Source organism: Sceloporus undulatus, chromosome 5 (assembly GCF_019175285.1).
Source record: "Sceloporus undulatus isolate JIND9_A2432 ecotype Alabama chromosome 5, SceUnd_v1.1, whole genome shotgun sequence".
In the NCBI taxonomy this organism is placed as follows: domain Eukaryota; kingdom Metazoa; phylum Chordata; class Lepidosauria; order Squamata; family Phrynosomatidae; genus Sceloporus; species Sceloporus undulatus.
The window spans coordinates 40,145,155-40,161,273 of NC_056526.1; the positions used below are offsets into that span (position 1 = coordinate 40,145,155).

A 16,119-nucleotide genomic window follows, 5' to 3' on the forward strand; every position below is an offset into this window, starting at 1 on the left:
TTAAAAAATCACTGAATGATGTATTATACATGGCAGTAAAATAGCATCATAATGGGCTCAAGAATTAAAGCATTCTTCAACACTGGCAACACTGGCTAGGACTGCTGGGAATTGAAGTTTAACAACAAATGAAGGCAACACTATGCACATTCTTGAACTAAATGAACACAGAGTTTCTTTTTATAGACATTGGGTCAGGTTGCATATATGTATGAGACCTCCAAGTCACTCTTTCCTCAACTATCCTGATCAGCTCCTGCAGATCCATGTCCATTGGTTCTCTGATTGAGCCTATCCATCTGGAACCCCATCTTCCTCTTTTCCTATTGTTCTCCACTTTACAAAGTCCTGTTCTTCTGTTTTCTTGACTGCAGTCTCAGCTATGATTGAGTCCATGTATGGAAAATTGAACTCTCTTGATCTTTTCATCATCTACTTTAAAATTATGTAGATCATCTGTGGGCATAATGTTTGTTTTCTTGATGTTCAGCTGTAAAACTGCCTTTCTACTTTCTGCCTAGACCTTTTTAAATAATCTTTCCATATCTCTAGTAATTCAGTTAGTATTATGGTATCATCTGCGTATCTTATATTGTTGATGTTCCTTCCTTCAAGTATCACACCTCCCTTGTCTGAGTCCATTAGTACTTCTTGTATGATGTTCTCGGCACACAAATTAAATAGAATAACAGAATACAGCCTTGCCTGACCCCTTTTCCAACTGCAAACTGTTCCGTTTCTCCTTATTCTGTCCTAACAGTTGCCTCTTGTCCTAAGTAAAGGGCTATCAAATGTTATGGCACACCCATTTCTTTAAGAGCAACCCACAGTTTCTCATGATCTTACAATCAAATGATTTACTATAGTCTATAAAACACAGGCTGATCTTCCTTTGAAACCCCTTAGTACATTACATTATCCGGGGTATGTTTGCAATATGACCCCTAGTGCCTCATCCTTTCCTGACCCCTGTCTTGGACACCTGGCAATTGTTGCTCCACATATCGTAAGAGCCTTTGTTGTAGAATTTTGAGTATCACCTTGCTTGCATGAAAAATTAATTCAATGGTTCTGTGATTACTGCACTTCCTGGTGCTTCCTTTATTGGAGACTAGAATGCATACTGAACGTTTCCAGTCTGTGGGCGGTTCTTTGGTTTTCCATATTTTAGTTAGAACAACAATAGATTCTGTCTCTGTAGCTTGGGGCAACTGTATTTCTATGCCATCAGTTCCTGGAGATTTATTTCTCTCAAGTGCTCTGAGTACAGCTCTCACTTCACTTTTTAATATTTGAGGTTCATCCTCATATGAATCTGTCATCAATTTGCCTACTTTGTACAGTATATTTTTTCTGTTTATAGTTTCCATTTTATTTTTATTTTTTTCTTGGCCATGTAATGTTTATGTTTCCTTGCTGGTCATAGAGTATCTTCTCTTTTGGCTTAAAATTTTCCTTGATTTCTCCAATTTTGCTGAAGAGGTCTCTTGTTATTCCTTTTCCCCCCATTAGTTTCTATTTTATTGTATTGATTATTATAGTTCTCCTTCTCCCTCAGTAAAAATCCTTGTACATTTTCATTTAGGGTTCTGGTCACCATTCATTTTTGCTTCTTTTCTGTCCTTGACTGCTTGTAGGGTTTTGTCTGTCATCATTGAAGCTTTTCTTTCTTTTTGGCTACAAAAGTGTCTTTCTGCTCTCCTCTGTAACAATGTACCTGGCTCAATTAGACTTAATATTGCAAATCTGTTTTTCACATTGTCTTTAAATTCTTCAGTGATGATTTCCAGGTTGTATTTTGGCATGATTGTGGGTTTACTGTTATTGTTTAACTTCATTCTAGCTTTTGTTGTTAGTCTGATCTGTGCCACAGTCTGCTCCTGACCTTGTTTTTGTGGAAAGAATTGAGTTTCTCTGATTCTGATATTGGCAGTTAAGTAATGTCTATGCACAGAGTCTCTGGAGATTAAGCAATAATCTTAAGTATGATGAAAAACTAAGCTTTTAAATTTAGAACGATAAACAGTCATCTGAATTATTTGTTATAGCTGCTCTACTTTTTTTCTTTTTAGAATCATAGAATCATAACAGTTGGAAGAGACCACAAGGGCCATCCTGTCCAACCCCCTGCTATGCAGGAAATATAAATCAAAGCATCACCGAAAGATGGCCATCCAGCCTCTGTTTAAAGACCTCCAAGGAGGGAGATTCCACTACACTCCGAGGGAGTTTGTTACATTGTAGAACAGCCCTTACTGTTAGGAAGTTCCTCCTAATGTTGAGCTGCAATCTCTTTTCCTGTAGCTTGCATCCATTGTTCCGCATTCTAGTCTCTGGAGCAGCAGAAAACAAGCTTGCTCCCTCCTCAATATGACATCCCTTCAAATATTTCAGTGGGGCTATCATATCACCTCTTAATCTTCTCTTCTCCATGCTAAACATTCCCAGCTCCCCAAGTTGTTCCTCATAGGGCATGGTTTCCAGACCCTTCACCATTTTGGACGTCCTCCTTTGGACATGCTCCAGTTTCTCAACATCCTTTTTAAATTGTGGTGCCCAGAACTGGACACAATATTCCAGGTGAAGCCTGACCAGAGCAGAATAGAGTGGCACTATTACTTCCCTTTATCTAGACACTATACTTCTATTGATGCAGCCTAAAATCACATTGGCCTTGTTAGCTGCCACATTGCACTGTTGAATCATGTTCAATTTGTGGTCTACTCAGACTCCCAGATCCATTTCACACATAGTCTCATTCAGCCAGGTGTCCCCGATCCTATATCTGTGCGTTTCATTTTTCCGCCCTAAGTGCAGTACCTTATTTCTCCGTGTTGAAATTATTAGGTTGTTAGTTTTGGCCTAGCTTTTTAAATCTATTCATGAAGTTTTAAAAATAAAAAAATCATTCTGAGATTTGATCCTGTCCTCAGAGGATTAGCCACTCCTCCCAATGTGGTTCATCTGCAGATTTGATAAGTAGGCCCCCAATTCTGTCATCCAATTCATTGGATAAAGATGTTGATAGCACTGGGCCCAGGACAGAACCCCTGTGGGACACCACTGGTCACTTCTCTCCAGGATGAAGAGAGCCATTATTGAGCACCCTTTGTGTTTGGCCGATCACCCAATTACAAATCCATGTAACAGTTATTTGTCTAGCCACATTTCACTAGCGTTTTTGCAAAAATGTCATGGGAACCCTGCAAAAGCCTTGACTGAAAATATCCACAGTCATTTCCCTTTCACTAACAAGCTGGGTAAATTGTTATCAAAAAAAAGAGATTAGATTTTGTCTGGCAGTGACTTCTTTCTTTTGAAACTTGTATTGACTTTTTGTGATTAATGGCAGTTGCATTCTAGATGGTTCACAAGCTCGTCTGTTTAATGAGTCTGGCTCTAGAAAATCTTTCTGGTATGGATTGTCAGACTAATTGGTACGATAATTGTTTGGGAATCTTTCCTTGGTTCCTTATTTGAAGATGGGGACAATATCATGTTGCAGCCATCCTCCAGTACGCGATGGTCACATTCGTCCTGGTTCTGCAGGAGTTCTCAAAGATTATTGCCAAAGGTCGCTATCCTGAGTATTTACATTAGTGCCATGTTTTCTTTTAATAACCCGTGGATGGTGTAATTTCGTCTGGTCTGGAGATGTATATAGTCGTTTTTAGATGTTACGCAGATATTGCCTATGCTAGCTCTTTACATTATTTCTGTCTGAAAGTCCCGTATTCTGTTCCTCTGCTTATTAGCATCTCGGTTAGCACCCTTTTCTTTTTCTGAGAAGACTGAAGCAAATAAGGTGTTGAGTAATTCTGCCTTTTCTCTGTCCCGTTAGCATTTTGCTATCTTCTCCACGCAGTGACCCTACCATTTCCTTCTTCTTCCTTTTGCTGTGGACATATCCAAAAAAAGCCTTTTTGTTGTTCTTAACCTCTCTAGCAAGCCTGAGTTCATTCTGTGCTTTAGCTTTTCTGACTTTACCTACATGTGCTCGCTATTTCAATTCCTCTTTGGTGATTTCCCCGTTTTTCCATTTCTTAAAGTGGTACCCCGGGTTACGAATTTAATTTGTTCCGCGGCGCCGTTCGTAACCCGAAAGATTTCGCAACCCGAAAAAGCCATAGCCGCTAGCGCTGGAAGCCGCGATTTCGTGCGAAAAAGCGCCGAAAAGCACCAAAAATTTTTTCGTAACCCGAAAAAAAAACGTAACCCGGAACAGTTTTTTCCTATCTAATTTTTTCGTATCCCGGAAATTTCGTAACGCGGTGATTTCGTATCCCGGGGTACCACTGTACATGTTCCGTTTAAAACTTAGCTCAGTTGAAAGTTCCTTAGTCATCTGTCCTGGTTTCTTGAGACATCTCCCATTTTTCTTCCTCATTGGAACTGTTTGAAACTGTGCCTTCAGTATCCCCCCCTTGAGAAACTCCCATCCATCTTCAACTCCCTTCTCTTAGTATTCCTGACCATGGGATCGCCCCCAGTATTTCTCTAAGTTTACTAAAACCAGCTTTCCTAAAGTCTAGAACACGTGCCTGACTATGCCTGGCTTCTCCTTTCCACTGTATAACAAACTCCAGGAGAACATGGTACTTCCATCTAAGGATCCCACCACTTGCACCCCATTAACCAAGTCATCCCTGTTGGTTAGGATCAGATCCAAAATAGCTGATCCCCTTGTTGCCTCTTCCACCTTTTGGACAATGAAATTATTTCCAAGGCAAGTGAGGAATTTGCTAGACCTTGAGGATTTGGCTGAGTTTGACTTCCAGCAATTATCAGGATAGTTGAAGTCACCTATCACTACTACATCTCTCCTTTCTGAGTGTGTGGTCATCTGTTCTAAAAAGGCATCATCCAATTCCTCCATTTGACTTGGGCATCTGTAGTAGACTCCCACAATAACATCCCTGTTGTTTCCCTCCACAAAGGAAATACTATAATAATTTACTGTATTTAATTATATCCCACATCGCACAATAGACCATTACTTTGTAATATTTTATAGTTCTAAGTGGATGGATTTCTAAAGCTAGGAGGAGGGCTCAAATAAGTCTCCTCCTGATTAGCATTCACTGCCTGCCAATAATGGTTGGCTTTATTCTTATAGTTCATCAGAACCCATTCGTTGGGACTGATCAATGCCTGAAAAGAAGAAGGACTTGGCAATGTGGTACGTACCCTAATTTACATGACATAACAAATAAAATGATACCCAATTACTATGTCAGATATCAATTACATAGCAGTTCAAAAGTCAGAAGAAATTGTATAAAATGGTATAAATTGGTCATGATTCTCTCAATGCCACTTAATAAGAATCTTGCATTTCTCCTCTATAGGCTGGGTATCTGGCATTGTATTAATCATGTTGCTAATCAATATTATTTTCATATAAGGTACTGAAGAAATGGGAACGTTTTATAGGTAAATAGAGAATCATTCAGAAAGGAAAGAGGGGTGCCTGTTTGAAAAATAAGGATGTCTCCTACCTCCTCCAGGATGTTACTTGAAGGACAGGCTGACCATGGCACTCTTACTGATGACATCTATTCATTTTAAGTATTTAGATCTATCCTGTCTCTCAATATTGCTTAGAAGAAGCTTTGTCATATAAGAAGTGCCTGTTACTTTATTTTCTGGACTAAAAATAACCTAGCTACTGTATTAGAATATATGGGCTTCTGTGAGCTTCACACTTAGGATACTATGAAGAATACTTTTCTAAAGGTGTTTGATTAAATGTTTCAGTAACTCATGAGTATGCTTTAGCCCCTGTACTTAAATGTAGCTTTTACATTTTTAATTTTTTAAAATGTATACTGATTATTAAGATTTTACAAATTATTGACTTTGTTTATTTTCTGTCTTGAAGTTGCTTTCAAGGAAATGACTGGGATAAAAGCTTCTCAGTAACTGAACACTAGGCAGACTTTAAGCTTTCAAAACTCACTCATGTGAATTAAACTGTTTTCTGTTACAACAAGGTCTGATTTCTGTATTTTAGCAATCACTTCCTAAAAGACCTCATACTAATACATTACAGAAACCTGAAATACCTTTCCATCATGAAGCTATTTAATTTTCATTAGGACTTTTCCTTAAAGGCATTTATTTACTATGCAAACTGAAAACCACGACAGAAATATAAAGATTTTTAATAAAGTGTATAATTCTGGTCTTGTACAGTTCTGAAAATTAAAATCATTCTAGTCCCAGTACAGAAGGGACATTTATATTAGTAGCTTTTTGTGGGTGAAATGAGGCCAGTGCCTCATTTCTGAATTTTTTTACTGCACTTGAACATATTATATTACACGGCATTATGCTTATGCTTTAAGACTGATCTAAATAACCGATTTTACAACTTATTATATTACTGCACAAAATCAAAACAGAAACAATATTTTTTTTAAAATGTAACATTAGGCTTTAATCTCTTTCAAGGTAGTATTAGCCATGTTTTATGAGCAGTGTACTATTAAATATTAATTTTTGTTTTTTTCCGCATTACTTTTTGAAATCATTTTCTTAAAAAATGTGAATACAAAACTGCCCACAATCCTTTAGATGATTCCCCCAGAACAATGTTTAGGCATAAATAATGCTTGCTGCACAATTTTTGGGAAAACAAAACAAAACATTATTACCAGATATTACCAGAAGTTACTTACTATAAAATTTCTATAAAATACACAAGGTATTTCAGGTTCTTAAAGTGGCAAACAAAAATGTAATTGCTAAAGCAGTACTGCATATTTCATTCTAGCCAGCTTAAAAAAGAAAAAGAGAAAAATAGCCCCCTCTGCTTCCAGAATTTCCACATTTGTGTGAGGGATCAGTCCAACAAACACTATGAATGTTTCTGAAGATCAATAATTGAAGTAGCTGCCTTGATACTGATATCTCCCCAACCTGCTCTAACAGAACAAACTAATTCAGCTAAATCTGGAATCTTCAGTACAATTCTCACAGTTGCAATGACACTTGTGAAGAGAAGGCTTCTGTTTTTGTCCACAAAATATTTAATCTCTTTTTCTCTACTCAATGTCTCCCCTACAGTCAGAAATGGAAAAGAAATGATCTCAACTGTGGAAAATCACAGAGCTGAGTGTAAAGACAATCTATAAGTAAGACAATCTATATCCTTTCACATTCCCTGTTAACCCTGTGTATTTTCCAAGATGAGACTAGTACCAGAAAAGCATAGAAAAAAACTGGTGTGACTGAAAGGGAAAAGTATGTGCTCCCTTAATTTTTTTTTTTTTAATAAAGAAAACAGACAGGAACAGCCTGACCTGATTTGGGGTAGACTGGGGAAAGGACAGAAAGTCAACTGGGAATTGCAAGAAAAAGAGAGATGCATGTCTGTCTTCCTACTATATTTTTCTTCCCTCCCAGTCTCCCCACCCAGGATCTGTCTCCCCCTCCGCTCCAGTTCTCTTCCTCCCACTTGTTTATTTTCTTTCTCTGAGTCTGGAGTTTCTGCTGTGCTTTATTCCTTTTTTCTCTTTCTCTGGGTCTAAGTCTGCTTGCATCCTGAGAGAGAGTAGTGGTGGAGCTGACTAATACATGAAGAGACAATGTTAGTTTTTTGTGTGAATTAGGTGTTCTACTCAAGCAAAAGACTGGATTTAAAGGAGTGGCTTAGCGTTGCAGGATTCAGATCCTATCTCTGTTATATTCATTTCTGCAGGTAGGTTACTCTCTGCTTCATCAGTTATCAGTCTATGTTCACTGAAAATGCACCAATGATAGCAGCCATTTTGTTATAGGTACCCACAGCAGTCTGAAAATTCAAATGTACACACTGGTTCAGAAAAGTGGGAACACTGCTGTAATTAACCAGACAGTCTCAACAAGGTCCTACTCGCTGGGAACTGTAGTTTTTAAATAAAAGACTGCTGTTATAAAATAAAATTCAGCTGCTGATATTCTCAGAGGCAAAATGGAAGTCTGAAGTTGCACAACCCATACAATAGGTACATGGAATGCAAGAAGAAGGAATCAGAGAAATCAAGAGGTTGTAAAGCTAGAAACTGAATGAGCAAACATTACAATATTTGCAATGAGCAAGCTAACTAAAGGAAAGGAATAGCACATTTACAGTGTCAGGTAATTGTACAGTCTTTAACTTGGAATGTGAAAATCTAGTAAGTGAAATGACATTAATAGTGAGCTGAGACATAGCTGAGATGTAGTAAAAACAGCCAGGGACATAATGCAAAGTCTGACCAAATAACAATACAGTTGGCCCTCCTTATCCAGGGATTCAAGCATCCACGGCTTGAAAATATCCAAAAAAGGATAAATTCCAAGTATCAAATCTTGATTTTCCCATTTTATATAAGGGGCACCATTTTGATATGCCATTGTATTTAATGGAGCCCTGGTGGCGCAGTGGTTAAATGCCTGTACTGCAGCCATTCACTCAAAACCACAAGGTTGCGAGTTCAAGACCAGCAAAAGGGCCCAAGCTCGACTCAGGCTTGCATCCTTCCGAGGTCGCTAAAATGAGTACCCAGATTGTTGGGGGCAAATTAGCTTACTTGCTAATTAGCTTGCTTGCAGTTCACCGCTATGATCTTTGGAATAGCGGTATATAAATAAAACAAATTATTATTATTAATGGGGCTTGACATCCACGGATTTTGTTATTCACACTGTAATATTGCAGCAAAATCCCATCAATATAATCATAATCCAGGTTTATGCTCCAAATGCAGAGGCAAAGAAGGAAGAAACTATAAGATTCTATGCTGGACTCCAAGAAAAAAAAAAGCACTATCACTTACCAAAATAAGAAATATTGATAATTACAGGTGATTGGAATGCAAAAATAGGAAATAGAACAAAACTAAAAATATTGAAGAGTTTGGCCTATGATCAAGGAATGAAGCAATAAAGAGACTTAATGAATTCTATGAGGGTAATAGTTTTTTCAGGGAATTGAATAGTGACGGTATATGAGAACATAACTGGACAGCCAATATAGAAATCAAATAGACTACATAATTGGAAATAGAAGGGGAACCTTTATCCTTGCTGCAAAAACAAAACAAAACCAGGAGATGATTGTGGCATAGATCATGAACTATCAACAATAAAATGAAGAGCAAGAGAGGGAGAGAGAGAGAGTAAAGTTTAACACTGAATCACTGTAGCAAAATACAATTTAATGAACATCCCTATAGAATTTAAAAAAACATGTAAATACCAGTATTAATCTTAATTGACTAACAGCCAAAGGAACTCTGGTTTGAAGTCATGGACATTGTCAGGAAAGAATGGGAAAAGACACTATCTCCACCACTCAAAAAAGAAATGCAAGTCTTGTCCAGCGACAGACAAAACTATTCAAAAGATTAAGCCAGAGGTGAGGCACAAAAGTAGAAGGTGACAGAAATTAAGATCAGAATCCTGAAGACAATTGTTTGAGATTTAAGTATCGAGACAAACAGAATCAATGGGGAAAAGAAGAAGAGGACAACAAAGAAGGTAGAACAGACCTCTTCCACAAGAGTCAACGGTTAAAGGGAAAGTGAAGATGCTACATATCAGACCAATTTTTTTTTGGGGGGGGGGGGAATCCATATGTACAATACAACATAAAAATGAATACGAACAATACTCTTAAGAACTATATAAAAGAAATGATGGGCACCTAAAGCAGCTAATTAACTGGGTCATCATAAGAAACTGACTAGATAGGTATTAACAATTTCTGGAAAACCTAGGGTTCCCCCCCAAACTTGTCAATACCTCCTTCTTCCCTGCAGACCAAGCTTTTTCTTCATATAGGGACAGGTACTTTGAACTCTGAGTTTGTTATTTTGATATATATGAAAATGATGATTAAATAGTTCATAGCTCACATTTTCATTCATCAAAGATTGATGACAAACTTTAAATTACGATAAAATCATAATTACATGGGCCCTGAAGAGTGTGGTCAGATACCAAATGAAGTTTATTTGCAGATGTTTAGTGCAAACAAGCATTACACTATAGGTTTCTAATACACAGTGCATATAGATTTATAACCCATTTTGTTTTATTTATTACGTGACAGACAAGACTTTCATTATGTCATTGATCATCCCTCTCTCTCCTTTCTTGGGGTGGCAGTACTGTTGATAGCGGCAATTTTAATAAGTTAAAATTATAATAACCAATGTATCTTTTTTGAGGATACAAGAACATGAATTTACTAATACAGTGTGCCTGTGAAAGCTGTGCTGGGAAAAGGGGCGGTGCACCCCATAAGGGGTAATGACAGTTGAGGCCATAGTGTGTGTGCACCGCTGCATGCACGCGCCCCATTCATTTAAATGGAACTCAAGCATACATGGAATTCCCTTTATGCGGGGGGGGGAGCAGAACAGATCCCCCGCATAAAGGAAGGGCGGACTGTATGTCCAACTAGGACAGACACCCAGGAAATTAAAAGTATCTTTTTGTGGCTTTTTTGGACTGTATGGCCATTTTCTGGAAATGTTCATTCCTGACGTTTCACCAAGATCTGAATGCTGGCATGGAAGTGAGTGGGGTATATATATGCTGTGTGACCCTTGGTTGAGAGGAAGTGATTTACACGTCAATCTGTGTGTTCATCTGTTGTTGAAGGGCAAGGCCTCAGGGTGTCTATTTGATTAGCGATCCATTGTCTGTTGCGAAAAACCCCCAACCCTGGGTGGCTTTCATTTGCATTGTTGAGCTGGGTCTAGATTTTGGTGTTTTTCGGGACTGGTAGCCAAACTTTCTTTACTTTAAGGGTTTCTTCTTTTCAGTTGAAGTTGTCTAGGTGTTTGTGGATTTCAATGGCTTCCCTGTGTATTCTGAACTGATATACAACTTCAACAGGAAAGAAGAAACCCGTGAAGTAAACAAAGTTTGGCTACCAGTCTCGAAAAACAGCAAAATCAAGACCCAGCCCATGCAAATGAAAATCACCCAGCAGACAATGGATCACTAACTGAATAGATATCCTGAAGCCTTGCCATTCAGCAATACACCAACACAGAGATTAACATGTAAATCACGTCCTCTCAACCCAAGGGTCACACAGTATATATACACCCCACTCTTCCATGCCAGCATTCTCTGAAGATGCCAACCACAGATGCTGGCAAAATGTCAGGAATAAACGTTTCCAGAACACGGCCACGTACCCTGGAAAAACCCACAAAGAACTATAGATGCCGGCTGTGAAAGCCTTCGACTTCACAAATTAAAGGTTACTTATAAGGAAGATTTTTCTTCTTGTTCTGTGATGCAGTTTAGAAAAAGTAAACAGTAGCACAAATATTTCAGGGTACTCAGGGTGTTCTGACATTTCAGAATTAAAACAATTTGACTTTAATTGCCATGACTCTAGTCTACAGAATACTGGGGTTTGTAGTTCCATGAGGCACCTACCTGACAGAACAGGTTGAATACGTCACCAAACCACAAATCCCAATATTCTGTAGGATAGTCATGGCAGTTAAAGCAGTGTCGAATTGCTTTGATTATACAGTGTGAATACACCCTCAGAAGAGATTCCAAATTTTTCTGATATTCTCCAGACTATAAATAATGAATAATAAAAAATTGCCTGCCTACAGTTTAACAAACAAAACCTATTATCATTAAAGATACTGATAGGTAAGATAGTCTTTCCTCTCTCTCTTTAGTTTAGGAATAAACCAAACATATCTTTCTTCCTCTCCATGTGTCTATATGTGTGTAAAAACCCCCAAACAAGTTCAAATCCCATCAGTATTGTGGAATATTTGGATCAAAAGTCAACTGGTCCATTTGAACATAATTAGTTTCATTTGCCTCTTCAACTAGAAAGCAATTCTCATTGTAATTTCACTCTGAAATTGAGAAAACATCTCATCATTATATTATTATTATGCTTTATTTATATAGAGCTGTAGATTTGCACAGCGCACAATTAGCTGACTGAAACATACCAATCTTGTCCAGATGGAAAACATTTTAAAGGTATAACATTGTTCAAACGTTATCTCCTGACTAAAAGACCTAATACTGATTAAAAAGTCTAACCAACAGCACAAAATTGTTGGAAATAATAAATGGAAATATACAATGTTTGCTGCTCTGAAGAATATATACATGGAAAACAAACTTTTATGCACAAGACATTTTAGTGTTCATAAATGATACTTCCACCTTATTTTTGCAGTAAGTATTGTGCACTGCTAACTATGAATTCATTGTTTAAATGTATATAACCTTCCCCAGTGTTGAAATATATATATATGTTAAAAAGTAAAAAAGTGTTAATGATAATGTAACCAGCATAAAAACTGCTGTACATAATGAACTCTTCTCTCAGCGTCAGGTAACTCAGAGGCCTCATACTGAACAACACAAGACATATATCTTGTTGTGTTTATTTATACAAGTAAAAGTGAATTGGTATATTTAGTTGAAAGTTAACTATTTACAGTTTGTAATTACAAACCAACTTCCCTAAATTAAAATGAAGTGCCCACATGCACAAACAGTGGATAAGATCCAGTAGTGATCTTGCTGCTTTCTTTAGAATTGATGATCCCTCCCTCACTTAAAAACCTGCTCTAGAGGACTGGAAAACCCACGAGAGCAATAGTTTTTTGTGGTTTTTTGGGCTATGTGGCCATGATCTATAAGAGTTGGTTTCTGATGTTTCGCCAGCATATGGTGAAACATCAGAAACCAACTCTTCTAGAACATGGCCACATAGCCCCAAAAACCCACAAAAAACTTGGATGCCAGCCATGAAAGCCTTTCACTTCCCACCAGAGCAAGTTTGGGGCACCACAGAGGACTACTTTATGAGCGAGGGAGAATCCCAATTCTGTTAGAACTGGATATCAAAGTACGCTGTTGGATCTTGGTCCCAAGGCTAAGAATTTTCTCTACACAGAAACAGTGCACACAGTTCTGCCTGGGTCCCACTTGCTTTGTGCACACATTCACCTTCTGCTTTAAGAAGAAATAAGATGTATGCACTTCCTGTTTCCATGCAACTTCCTCTTATTTCTCAATCAAAGAACTAAAAAGAATGTGGTCTAGATATAAGTACAGGCCTCCTTTCTGCCTATAACAACTTGAAACATGGTTCCTGTGTATGAAGAGGACATTGTAGGCCTTATGGTGGAATTACTCCATAAGTGGCCAGTCTCCTAACTGCACACTGAAGGACTGGTAAGAAATAGCATTTTAAAACTCAACAGTATCATATTTAGCACTATAGAAAGTTTTCACCTTAAGATTACGTAACAGCACATCTCAACATTATCTGACTTTGCCTTTGTAAATATACTAATAGAATTATGTTAGAACATCTTTACCAAAACATAAAAATGTACGGTTTTTAAAATTACATAAATAAGGACTCAATAATATAAAATTCACCAACAGAAAAAAACCTGGGGGGAGGGGAACACTACATAGCACTATCCAGTCTTTAAAAAATTATGCAATATAAAACCAAGGCAGATCTTCCTTTCTCCAAACCTTCATTTACCTGATAACTGCAAGCTTCTATGTGATATGAAATTGCAAGTTTTTCTTTCATGCCTAAGAATTTGGAGAAGCCTGCCAAGCCCTACTTTCCCCCGCCTTGGAGTCTGGCGTGGCACTTCTGCCTACAACATTACGGGGATATTTTTCTAGGCCCTATTGAATCCATACACACTTGCATGGCTGTCTTGGATCAACAAAAACATATTGTACAGCTACTTACCAAAAATGTATAAAAATTAGGGATTTATTAGTTAATCTTTTTGGGATCATGGATTCCATTGAGGATCTGATAAAAAGGTGTAAATCCCACCACCACCCCATTGGAAAGCGTATTAAAAATACAGGCCCAAAGGGGGGACCCCCTGAAGCCCATCCATGAACCCTCTAGGGATCCATAGCCCACACATTAAGAAACCCTGATAGAGATTATGTAGAAATTAAGCAGATCAATAAGGGGACCCTCTCTTTCAGCCTGGCTTCTCACCTACAGGAGTCCGCAGTAAATGCCATATATATATAACATGGCAGAAACTTAGGAGGTCATTGCTCAGTGAACCACAACGGAAAGTAGAACAACACATTTTCATATTATACTGTACAAAAAACAAAACAGTACAGCTGTCCCTCCACATTTGCAGCTTTGACGTTTGTGGATTTGATTACCTGCGGTTTTGGTTAATGTGTTCTGTGTAGGAATCTCTTGGTCCTCCAGCGCAAGAGACAGACCACAGAGTTGTGTTGGAGGAGAAAACACTTCTTTCTCTGGGCATTTGTAGGTGCGCCAGCATGGTTCTATGATCAATTTCTGGCAGGTATCGGCCACAGAGGGACATTGGAGGACCTGGCGATTCCTAGAGAGGTGTTCTCTCTCTCAGGTAAAAAGAATATGTGCTTTTCCATATTCATGGGCCACCTCTAACCCCAGCTAATGCAGAAAGGCCACTGTAGTTGGGGGACTGTATCTATAGCTAAAAGGTAACTGGCTGATGGATTTTTTTGAGGAACACTATTTAAAGTGCTTTTTTAAAAACAACTCTGTATAAAGTTTCTCCAGGAGACCCGAAATACATCCCAGCATATTTTTAAAAAGTATCTTTAAAAAAGTATTTACTATTCCAGAACTCCAGTTCCTCCAAATAAATAAATAAATAGCTAAAACATCTAATTTTAAATAAGCCTTAAGAAGTTGCCTCTAAGTCCATGGGCATCTCTGTGAAGGATATGAATTGCTCCGGAGAAAAACAAAGCCCACAAAGCAACCCCTTAATACAAAAAGCTTCACATTAATTATTATTGCTTCTATTAATATTATTATGTTATGTCGCCTTTCTCCCCAAAAAGGGACCCAAGGCGGCTCACAAGAAAAACAGTTCCCCGTTTATAGCTGGCAGGCTGCATCTCCTTCCTGGCAGACTCGCACTTCCCGGGCTGGGCTGCAGGGGGCGCAGCGGAGGCGCTTCCTCGCCGGCCCTCTCCTCGTGGCCAAGAGCGACGACGCCTCCCCGCTCAACCAGCACCAGGGGCGCACTGCGCATGCTCCGGGCACGAGGCCGTTCCTGTGACGATAGAGGCGCCCTCCGCTCGGCTAGAGCGGCAAGGTTGGCGGGAGGGGGGCAAGAGTGGCCAACCGGGAGGAGGCTCTCCTCTCAGGAGCACCGAAGAACCCAGTCGGAGAAGCCTGTTTGTGGAGGGGACTCTGTTGTTGCAATGAGGGGAGGCTGCCGCCATTCTCAGGCAAGAACTGTAATGGAGGACCCCCACCTCCTCCCTCCTTCCCTGCCCTCATTTCCTCTTGAGCCGTACCTGAGGCTGCGAGTTCCTCCGCCTTCTCCTCCTCCTCCTCCGCCGCCTGCCGCTCTCCAGAGCCTCGCCTCCCAGCTGCTCTGCTGCTCCTGCCGCCGCCGATGCAGGAGGAAAAAGAGAAACCACAACAGCCCAGAGCACGCGTTCGGCCGTTATGCAAATGAGCGCCGAACTCTCCGCCCACTCACTTTTGGCCACGCCTCCTTCGGGGGAGGGGACGACGGTTAGGCGCGCGAACGGCTCCTTCTTCCCCTCCCTTCCCCGCTGGCCAATGGGCGGCTCGGCCCTCTCGGCGGTTATGCAAATGAGCGGCAGTTATTTAGCATACTGATCGCGTGGCTCCTCCCCCTAGTGGATGGAGGGCAACGATGGGCTGGAGCGGTTGGCGAGGGGTTCGGGGTGGCCGAGGAGGAGGGGGGGATGGGAGCGTTTGGAAGGAAGGGAAGCGCTGCTTATAAAGTGGGGGAGAGGTCGCTTAAGAAGACGCCTCTTCCTCCTCCTCCTCGCTTACTTGGCGCTGCTTGGCCGAGGGCTATTCTGGCTTTTGGAGCCGGTGGTGGATTGAGTCACTAGTCCTCAGTACATTTGCCTTTTCCAGTCCCTCAGCCCCCTCAAAAAATAAAGTACCAGAACATGCCCTACATACATTTCAACCTTCACTCCAGAAGGAACCTCAAAATCTCTTCCATTTTGAGCATGACTCAGAAGCATGAATTTATATTTATACATGAGTTGTTTCCAGCTTTTGTCAAGTCCTCCATTTTGAGCACGACTTAAGGAGCATGAATT

At 39.6% G+C, this 16,119-nt stretch overlaps 1 protein-coding gene across 1 annotated transcript in view; it reads right to left on the reverse strand.

Annotated features, from left to right (window-relative positions):
- LOC121931628 (activating transcription factor 7 interacting protein) overlaps window positions 1-15,479 on the reverse strand; it is a 113,462-nt gene extending 97,983 nt beyond the window's left edge. The window contains exon 1 of the mRNA XM_042469599.1: window positions 15,331-15,479. The gene's annotated coding sequence lies outside the window, so the exon portion shown is untranslated. The remainder of the gene's footprint in view (window positions 1-15,330) is intronic.
- Window positions 15,480-16,119: the final 640 nt, after the last annotated feature.